Here is an 11,476-nt window from a genome sequence, read left to right as displayed (position 1 = left end):
AGCTATTTCTGTGGCGCACCGTGTCTGGTGCGCCACAAAATAACTTTCTGTGGCGCATTTTAAACGGTGCGCCACAGAACTAAGAATCGCCTATAAGGGTTTTCCTACTAGTGGGATCTACTCTTGCTAGCTTAATTTCCTTGACCACTAGCATTATGTGCACGCAATGCGTGGTGTATGTCCCGCGAGATCAAATGTGTGACCAGTACGTATCGGATCAGGACATGCACGTTAGGCTGCCACACGAGGTCGTGCATGCATATATGGCCAAATGTTATGCAGGACGTACAAGAGAAAAATACTTTTGGGATTTTCGGGGTATAATATTTCATCCGTTCAAAAATAATTGTCGTAGACTATTTATCAAGATCTGTACGTATATGGACGCATTTTAGTGTGTATATAATGTGGATCTAGATACACTTATTTCGGAAAGAGGAAGTACAATATACATCACATATTCATACAGTAGATCACTTGTGTTTTTCCCTTTGTAAATTTCTTACGATCGTGAATTGGCGGTCGGTCGACTGCGACGGCACGCGCCTTGTCAACTATTTTAAAATTGGTCTTATCAACTGTTGATAAGAATGACAGATGAGAGATAGAGGGAAAAAGACATAGCTATATATATCCCACATGATCAATTTACGTTAATTAATATGTGGCCGACTGTTCTGATGGATATGTTTCTGGACATTTGGTCTCATCTCATGATTTACAGACGGACCTGATCCACCACCATGTCTGGTTAGTAAAAGTGACACATCATGTGTGAGTAGCCTCATGCATGCATGGGTTCGTCCGACCTGTTCTTTCACAACACCCTACTAGTAGCAATTATATAGTCCAGTGTTGTCCTAACCTAAAGCTAAGAAAGCATCCCTACAGTTCACAGATGAGTAAAATCCCTACATACACTCAATCGAACTTTGAATGTTCTGTTCGACTATAAACATACAATTCATATAAATAGATATCTCTCAAAAACGTTTGAGAATATTATATTTCTGTTGGGATTTATATGTATACAGAAAATAGTGTTCCTAGACCGTACCATACCATGTCCAAACCATCACTTATATTATGAACTGGAGGGAATGGTCAAAATAATTATCGGCAGTCACACACAAAAAATGTTTTGCACATAATCTTGTATTTCATCATGTGCATGAACTAAAAAGATACACATATCAACTTGTGGTTGATGGTTAGAAAAGTGGTTGTACCCTCGAACCCATTAGGAACTAAAACATATGGCACATGTGTAACCATAAAGCAAACTATCTCTAAGCGTGAGGCGATCTTGTCAGTCTTGAAATTCAGCACTCATATGATCGCTATGTCTTTTTTCGAGAATACACCCTGGAAGGTGTATTGATCATATAGAAGAACAACCAGAAGGCTCACACCACAATGTTCGTGCTGCCAACAGGGGTGACAGCTCCCGGTCAAAGGCTAATCTCCGTCTCGCCACGGAAAAGGGTCGGGAAAGCCGAAGGACTCGGAGCGGAACAACCTAGCTAAGCGCCAACTGAGGGACTCCTCCTTGATCCTACCTCTAATCGCTCGAGCCTCCGGTACTGCGCCGTTGAACACCACCTCATTCCGGTGCCTCCAAATGCACCAGAAGACAAGGATCACCGTCGTCCAAAGGTCCCGCCTCGACCCTGAGGGGCATGTCAAGGAGGACCACCACGGGATAAGGTCGGTGTCCACGGAGGGAAGCCACTCCATCTTCCCCCACCGAGCTAAGGCCCAAGCCCAGACCTCACGCGTGACCACACACCCAAGCAGAAGGTGCTGGATGGTCTCCGGCTCTTGGTCGCACAGGGGGCAAGCAACGGGGTGTGGGAGGCCACGCCGCTGCAGTCTATCTGCCGTCCAACACCTGTTCCTGGAGGCCAGCCAGGCGAAGAACTTGCAACTGTAGGGTGCCCGTGATCGCCAAATCTGGGAAGCCACCGGCGCCATAGTGGTCCCGGCGAAGAAGGCGTCGTAGGCCGACTTGGCAGAGTAGACACCATCAGCCGTCCACCGCCAGCGAAAAGCATCCACCTGATCAGGCGAGAGAAGGATGTCGGAGATGGCATTCCACAAGAGGAAGAACTCCGGGACCGCCGCGGCTCCCAAGTTAGGACCGCAATCTCGCATCCACTCCCCACCGAGCCCCTCCTTGACGGAGCGGGAGTTGGCGTGACGCTTGCTGACCAAGGCCACCAAGTTAGGCGCAAGGTCCGCCACCCGCGCTCCGCCAATCCAGCGGTCCTTCCAGAACAAGGCGTCCTCACCGTTGCCCAATGAGACCACCATGGCCGAGTCAGCCAGGGCCCGAGCTAGAGGGGGAACCTTGAGATCGAACTCAGCCCACGCCTTCGTCGGGTCCGTTCGCTGTAGCCAAGCCCACCGACATCGCAGAGCCACGTTGAGAAGGCGAAGATTAGGGATGCCTAAGCCGCCACACCTCTTGGGAGAGATCACCTTGCTATGTCAGTTTATGCGTTTGGTGCTTGTATTGTTTTTTTTCCGAAATGGGGGAAATATCGCTCCAACTTCTGCATCTAAGGGATGCACACGGCTCTTTTATTAGATTATTCACAACACCTTACAAAAGCAATACAAAAGATCAAACTCGAAGCCACCTCACTAAACCTACAGAGGGATGATGGGGGTGACAATTCACCAACTCATATCATCCAAAAACCAAATGCCTTCCCAGACCGCCAAATAGCAGATGAGAAGCACATCCAGTCAAGCAGACTCTCATCATACGCCAACGCACACGCCATAGAAGTTGCTGCCGCCGTCTTCCTCGACTCCATCTTCAAGAGAGATCATCGCATTGACCATGCCAGGCCTGCCATCGATGCCGCCACGGCGCCAGACGACTCCACCATCCTGCGCGTGCCCATCACACTGCATCCGTCCCGAGACACCATTGCACCATGCCGCGGAGACTCGACTACGCCGACACAGCAAAAGCACACCGCTCCACCTCAGCACCACCGACATCCGTTGTCTGCTCCAAAAAACGATGCCACCAACAGGGAGAACGGCGTTGCGCGCCACCATCGTCCGATCCAGGAGACCTGGGTCTAGGGTTTCCCCTCGAGCATCCCAGGCGAAGAACGCAGACTGCATAGACAATGCCTTCAACAAGGTAACGACGAAACGCGCTGCCATCATCCGCCATGACCGAAGTCCGGGCCGGCTTTCACCGGCAGCTGTGCCTCGCCATCGGGAGCTAGGCGACAGATCGCAAGATCCGCCACGGCTAGCCACATAACTAGCCGATCTCCTCCGATGAGAGAGAAGACCACCACCGCCGTGCCACGGTCAATGGCACCTGACGCCCACCACTTGCCACCAGGTCGACGCTGTCACCGCCATCTAGGGCCGCCGCCCTTGGTGCCGTGGTCCCAGACCTTGAGGAGGAGCAGCACGAAATCCGCCCCCACCACCATCCGCCCGGTGATGCCGAGGCGAGGAAGGGAGGAGAGGATCGCGCCACCAGGATCCGGGGCCGCGCCGCCGCCCCCAACACCGCCCGCCCGATGAGGCCGCATGCGAGAAGAGAGGACCGCGCCGCCATGGTTCCAGGGCTGCGCCACCGCCCCCATCACCTCCCGCCCGGCGAGGCCGTGGCGACGAAGGGAGAGGGCCGCGCGCTGCCGTCGACCGCCAGGTACCGGGGCCATCCACCCGGCGCGGCGGCGTGCCTCCTACCGCCGCACCAGGAGACCGTGCACGGATCCCCGCCGCCCCCATCACCGGCCGCGCTAGGCTTCGCCAGCGGCAGCCTCCGGGGACGACGAGGAGGGAGGAGATGGGTGGGGAAGGCGGCGGCGGCGGGGGGTTAGGGTTCCGCCCCGAGTCTCCCTGGAGGGGACGACCCGAGCGGGTTCACTTGTCCGCCCCGTGGTGCTTGTATTGTGGTCAATGCTTCTCTTGAGAGAAAAGAAAATTGCTTACCTGGATTCTAGAACATTTTTTAATTACAAAATAGGGTTATATTACTAATAATAAAAAAGATCGTGCAGATATACCCGAGTCTCTATACTGATGATGCTTGCCAAGGCTCTCTACGCTGATGATGATCGTCAAAGCAATTTTAGGAGAGAAAAAAGAAATTGCTTATCAGGATTCTGGAGCATTTTTTATTAAGAAATAGGGGTATATTACTAATAATAAAAAAGATCGTGCAAACATACCCGAGTCTCTACGCTGATGATGCTCGACAAGGCTCTCTACGTTGATGATGATCGTTAAAGCAATTTTATTTTCTCTCTACGATAAGAAAAAACAAAATTGCTTATGTGGATTCCGGAGCATTTTTTATATTAAGAAATAGGGGTATATTACAAATAATAAAAAGGATCGTGCAGCCATACCCGAGTCAAGGCTCTCTACGCTGATGATGATCGTCAAAGCTAATTCATTTATTTACTTCTTATTTAGCACAAGACCTAAGTAGCCAATATCAATCATTGCATCCTCAGCGGCACAGCGCCGTATGCCGGTCACTCGTTCCAGGCAGATACTTACGCCGCACGATAAGTAAATTAACAATTAGTTGCCGCTAATCAAGTGTTTCGTTGCACTCGTTCTAGTCTTCTGGAGCTGTCGCGTCCATGGATTTCATTTTCATTGAGATTTCAACGTAATACACTGAATTTCAGTGATTTCGGTGGACACCGAAATAATACCTTTCGGCCAAAATATTTCAGTCATTTCAGTAATACACATGGACCTAAAAAATATTCAAAATATTTTTCAAATTTTTGAATATTTTAATTAATTTTGATAGAAAATTTCACTCTTTTGACCGAAATGAAAACCGAAATCAGTGAAATTCACTGAATTTCAGTGATTTCAGTAGGGGCTGAATTTTTTCCGAAATTGAAATTTGAAACCATGGTCGCGTCTCAAGATTTTTTCATCAAAGTGGGGGCTCGAGGTGGGTTCAGTATAATTTCTGCCATGCACAAACAACATGTAGACCGTTGGCCAGTAGCTATAGTTTACTGGGCAAAAAATTTGGTCTCCAAATCCAAAACCAGGCACCCTAAATACATAACAATATACATCTATCCATCCCCATCTAGAGATTTTTGGTCCCACGAAATGAATTCACTCATGATAGAGAAGGCATGAACAAAGCGATAAGCAGCAACTACAACCCGGAAAATAAGAAAAAGTATCTCAAAATTCAATCTACCATATCTAAGAAGATAAAAGGAGTAGCTCTCGTTAGGTGGCAATCACATCATGCTTGGGGCCATCTGCAGTACAGTAGTGGTTGTTTATGCTATGCAGCCCAAGGTGTTCTGAAAAGGCACATTAGTATTAGCCTACACGTAGCATGCATCAAACCTAGTACTCCAGTGATCAAGCAGCTTTTTTTTGCGTATTGGACACTGGCATTAAAAGAAACAACGAAGAGTACAAAGCACCCTAAGAAAAACGAAAATTACAACGAGATCCTTGAGAAGCCCTTCAACTTCAACCTCCAGACCGTGTCGACGGCGCGCTGCCGCTGCCGCTCCTCCCTGAGCTGGCTTGACGTTGTTGATTGCGGACGGGAAGTCGCCGAACGAGTCAAGAAGACCACATCCATTCCGAAGACGAAGAAGAAGGATGAACTGTCGCTGAAACTCCTTGACGATCCGAAGATCCCCACAGCCAGACGAAAACCTCGAAGACGACATCACTCCCACAAGCCTCTCAACGTTGCCGCCGAGATGGGGTTGAAGCCGGCGATACCTTATTGCACGAGGCGGTGCCACCACCACCTGAGCGCCGCCCCTACAAATTTTGACCCTACAAACGAAAAATGGAACCCACAAAACAGGGGGTGGAGCCCTCCCGCCAACAAGGGCCGCGATCCACCGCACCCCCATGGCCCGAAGGCCACAGAGGCGGGGCAGATCGGGCGGCGCCGCCGGCAGGAGGCGTCGGTCAGATGCGATCTCCGCCTGGAGTGGTTCCGTTCAGTGATCAAGCAGCTGGAGGACCACATGTACATAAGAGGTGTGAAAGGTTCACCATAAGCATAACTCATGCATAACTCACGTGAACACGTCCTTTGATATGTGAAAATGCCATACCTGTAGGTATAAAATTTTACGCCTATGGGTACCCTTACCCGTTGGGTGACCATTGGGTAGTAGTTCACACCCTACTGTGTGCCACCAAATCACCGTTGTGTTCTTTTACACTTAAATGGGTCGTCGAGTGTGTACGGCCCACCTACTCTCACTGACCCGCTGCGGCTGAAAAAATTTAAGAAAGGACTGGATTAAAGGATTGAGAGGGAAACATGAGGCTAGTGGCATTGTCTCTTACTCCATGTTAGAGTGGGGTAATGGGGATGGCCAGTGAATCAGAACTTGAGGGAGCATACATCATGTCAAAAAAGGTAGGTTTTGTGTATACCCAAGTGCACATGAATGTACCCATGCCTTACCTACGGTTTGGCGGCAGGGTATGGCTACTACCCATGGTACAAAAAAAGTGCACATATCCTACTCTACCCACATAGGTACGGTACATGCTAACCTGCAGGTACCCATACCATTGGTAAATTACCATCCTTAACATGGAGCGGCAACTCTCGCAAAACAACTTCATTGATTTGTCCAATGGCACTGGCCCAACTCTGCTGGGCAGCCCATTCGCAATTGCCGCCTTTATTGGACACGTATGTATACACCACTTTTACGAGGAACAAGTACTCAAAGAAGCGTGAGAACGACTCTGACAAGATGTAGTAGGAGGAGTGCAACATCAAAGACGACCCCTTCTTTGAGGAGAACGACGAGTGGGACATTTATCTGTCCAACGGGAAGGGCCCGACTCCACCAGGTAGCTTGTACTCGTACTACATGGGCATGGCTAACGTAAACATGCTGGATAATTCTCCCGGTTTTCAAATTTAAATTTAAGATTTGGCCTACGAAGTTGAGATTCAGTAGAAACAATAATGGGTGCATTGTCACTAAGAATAATACGCAGATTAAAAAACATTAGTATTGTGGACAAGAGCACACCATACAGCAAGTCTTCCAGACACACTGATAGAAGATAAGCAATTAATGTTCAAGTGTAGTAAGGAAGAAAACTAAAATCCAGATCAAGAAGACCATATTGCTTAACATTGGAATTAAAATCACGCCTGTGATGCTTGTTTGCACTTTTTTTTGAAATGGAGGACGAGATCCCAGCATCTGCATCAAAAGACTTCACATTGACTTGTGCCCTTCATCCATCTTCATGTTTGGTGCTTTTAATTCCTATGGTCAGAAATAGATTAGCCTAATGCCAAGTGAGCAAATCAGTTCACATGATCACGCCCTTGCATCTATTAGGCACTGGATCGATGTTGTTGGTCTTACAATCTTGCTTAGTTTCTTGCTGAGAAGGTTCTAGTTCACTCTATTTGAAACTAACTAATGTACATGCTTATCCGTTGAAAGGCCACAGAAAACCGTCTTCATGGGTATATGCTGTATACCAGCCCACATTGTTTGGCCTATAGCAAGAGTTGGTCTGAGCATCCCACTGCTTTCAAACAGTCAGCAACGAGATTATCGGCCATATCAGAGGTATCATAGAACATGTGGAGCAAAGGCATTGTGCAACCCTTGCCTAGCGATCCAAAATACCTAATTGCTTCGGTAGCACATTGAGGAAGAACCTCCTCTGTAGTTGATCACCGATCTTGGAAACCATATAAGGGGATTCCTCAACTTCAGCCACCTTGGGTCCATCTTGTAGCATATATGTTAAGAGAGAACCAGCACACACAACCAACCTCCATCAGCTGCATAGTTTGAGTGTGCATGCCACTGTCTGAGCCCGATACTTGAGCCTAGCTTTCACTTCCTCTGGATTCTCACCACCTATAAAAGCAAAAAGTTGCTGATCAGCCATGAGCAGTAGGTCATTTGTAGACGAAATCAATCATAAAGGAAACATAATCTAAGGATTAAATGAACAACAAATCAAACAGATAACAAGAACATGCTTTGCGCTGCTGGGGTTCTGCATAAAGATAACTAGAATAGTCAGGTTAGCAAAGATTAACACCTTTTCATAAAATTGGTATTTTCTGAGGAGAAATTATCTGTTTGGAGAGAAAAACATGACTTTTCAGTGGGATTATCTTGCTTTGCTTTGTCCTGAAGCTTGTCTTGCAGAAGACAACTCGCTCTTACTAAGAAAAGTGACATGAATGGACAAGGCACAGATTCAGTTTTTTTTTTTTTTTTTTTTTTTTTTTTTTTTTTTGCTTGTGCCGTGACAAAACTTGGCAGTAACTTTAGGTGGGGATTTCCATCATGTACATGTACCAAATGATAAAACTGAAAATAGAAGTATTGATCCGTCCCTTATGCAGTTATGTTTTTTTTGAAATGGAGAAAATATCGCTCCAGCTTCTGCATCCAAAGGATGCACACGGTTTTTTTTATTAGATTATACACAAAACCTTACAAGAACAATACAAAAGATCAATCTCGAAGCAACCTTACTATACCTACAGTGGGATGAAGAGGGTGACAATACACCAACTCACATCATCCAAAAACTAAATGTCTTCCCAAACCGCCCAATAGAAAGTGAGAAGCACATCCATTAAGCAGACTCTCAGCGCACGCCAACGCACACGCCACAGAAGTTGCTCCCGCCGTCTTCCTCGACTCCATCTTCAAGAGGGATCATCACATTAACCTTGCAATACCTGTCGTCCATGCCACCAAGACGCCAGACGGCTCCACCATCCTGCACCTATACATCATCCCGCATCTGTCGTCGATACCCTGCAGCACCATGCCATTGAGACTCAGCGCCAATAATGTGGTAGATGAATACCATTCCACCGAAATCCGCCAACATCCAGTAGCAGCTCCAAAAATGATGCCCCAAGAGGTAGAACGGCGCAGGGCGCGCCGCCATCGTCCGATCCGGGAGACCCGGACCTAGGGTTTCCCCCGGAGCAGCACGAGTGAGAGACCGCAGACTGCGACGACGAGGCCTTCAAGAAGGTAGCGGTGCGACACATCGACATCGGCCGCCAACCGAGGTTGGAGCACGGTTTTCACCGGCAGTCGCGCATCCCCAACTCGCCGAGTGTAGTGCCAAGACGGGCAAAGATGACGCCTTCGACAAGGTAACGACGTCGACCGACGCCGCCATCATCCGCCAAGACCGAGGTCGAGGCTCAGTTTTCACCGGCCGCCATGACACCCCGGACTAGATCACCATTGCCGGAAACCTGTGTGAGATCCCATGATCCCCCACACAGGACTACCAGCCTGGCCGACCACCTCCGACGAAGAAGATGACCACCACCACCATGACCGGGGCTGCCGCTCCAGGTTTCCTCATGACGCGAGGGATGCCCACGAACGCCTCACCACCGAGGAGCAGAGCCACGACAGGAAGATCGACGCCCACCTCGGCCCAACGGACCTAGATTGGACCCGATCCTCACCGCCGCCTCCCGCCGCCTGTAGGTCGACGCCATAGCCGTCGCCTCTCTGCGCCGCCGCATCAAGGAGAGGCATGGCGGATGCCGCCGCCGTGCCCTCCAGTCATGGGGGCGAGAGGATAGGCCGCCGCCGCCACGCTGCAGGGCTTTGCCCGGCAGCGCTTCGACGGCGGCGGGGGAGGAGGGCGCCCTAGGGCGGGAGACGGCGGCGGGGGAGGAGGGCGGGGAGGGGGGGAGGAGAGGACGTTAGGTCGGGGTCGGGGTCCAGAGAGAGCTGCGATCACAGTTATGTAAGTTCAAGCTTTTCGTTCCATGGCATCAAATTTAGATACACCATAGGACAGACAACAGCAGAAAATGTTAGCAGAATCTTGGAGTATCTACCATCCAAACCTTTTGGGAATGATCACAGAAATGGATTTCAGTTCTCCACGCTGAATATCTTACAGACTACAGTATGCAAGCACAATCAAGACAAAGGGTGAAGCTGAAATTATGAGCATGACGTACTTGACTCATATCCTACCAAGAGTTGGAGAGGGCAGTGATAAGTCAGAACGAATCAGTATGATTTAGTATATTTTCGATTGATTGCCTCAAATCAGTTGCAACATTGTGACTTTGTAAAAATACAACTAATACATGTAACACATCGTGGAAACTATTGTTGTTAATAAACAAGCTTCAGTGGAGAACATGGATGATCATAACGATAAATTCCTTTGAATTTTTGCTAATTATTGCTTACAAGTTTCCCCATTCTGCAACAACCTGGATGCATATTGTTTGGCACAAGTACTCAACATAAATATATTATATTTGAAAATCCATTTGACAGTGTCAAAATTCAAGATACAGCTGCAGTATGATTATACCACGGTGTAATCTACATGGGATTTAACAAGCAAGGTAATCCGATCCTATGAACTAGAGTTTGCCTCTAATCGTACAAAATTCAGAGATTTCAGACCAAAATAACAGAGAAAAACCTCTCACTTTCGCATCATCCAAAATCCAAAAACGTGCGCAGCTGAATGATTTTTTACCAGGTCTGGAGATCTTCTAGTCCGAGATGGGCGCCACCGCCGCTGCGGGCTCCACGTCCAGGTGCCCAGGCAGCCTCTACTGCTCGAGGGAGCTCCTTGTCGTGGAGTAGCAGAGCTCCTGCCCAGGGATCTCGTTGTACGCAAAGCCGAATCCGAGATCATGGCAGCCCTGGAGCTCCTCCAGGTCCTCCTCCGTAGGCACCTGGTACTCCCCAGCACCGCGCCGCCAACAGAGGCCACCATCTCGAGCATGACGCACCTACCGGTCCGCCGGTTGTGGTGTTGCCGGCCGCAGTTTCTGCTGCAGCTGGCGGTCCAGGAGGACGGTAGCTCCGGCTGCAAGGAGAAGTAGGAGGTGGAGGAGATGGCCGACATTTTCTCTTGTGTTTGTTTACTGCTTCGATCGGTTCAATTTTGGCTTCTGGTTCTGGAGTTTGTCGCGCATCAGGTTTTTGCTTGGGTTTTGGCTTATTTGTAGGCTGCCAAGTCCTGGCAGTTGTACTGTTCTGCTAGAACATGAAAGCACGCGTAACAAGAGAAAATGTTGAGTATGTTGAAGGAGATTTCCATACTTTTTTTTAACCTAAACCAAATAGAAACTGCTTTAGGCTATTAGTTAAGCATGATTTAATATTTGCAAAGGAGATCAAAATGAATGCTTTGATGACATTGAATAGGCTAAATTTTTAAAACTCATCATAATGTGAGATAGGAATCCTAATATTGCAGACAAAAGTGGATCTTATTAAGGGAATGTCTGCATTCTACACAGCCCAAGCATAGTTCATCCGAACTGACACGCCTTGTTAATTCTTATCAATTGACAAATGTCATTTGTGTAAACTATAACATGTATACATGCATGTTTTTTACTTCACGGCAACAATGTTACATTAAGCTTGGAGCAGTGTTGCAATATATCTGACATGGGTATAATTAA

General features: G+C 48.3%; 1 pseudogene; it reads right to left on the bottom strand.

Moving 5' to 3' along the window:
• Positions 1 to 7,761: 7,761 nt before the first annotated feature.
• Positions 7,762 to 10,911, bottom strand: LOC124661549 (annotated as a pseudogene).
• Positions 10,912 to 11,476: the final 565 nt, after the last annotated feature.

Source organism: Lolium rigidum, chromosome 6, assembly GCF_022539505.1.
Source record: "Lolium rigidum isolate FL_2022 chromosome 6, APGP_CSIRO_Lrig_0.1, whole genome shotgun sequence".
In the NCBI taxonomy this organism is placed as follows: domain Eukaryota; kingdom Viridiplantae; phylum Streptophyta; class Magnoliopsida; order Poales; family Poaceae; genus Lolium; species Lolium rigidum.
Note: the sequence above shows the minus strand (reverse complement) of the source record. Positions and strands in the feature narration are given on the sequence as shown.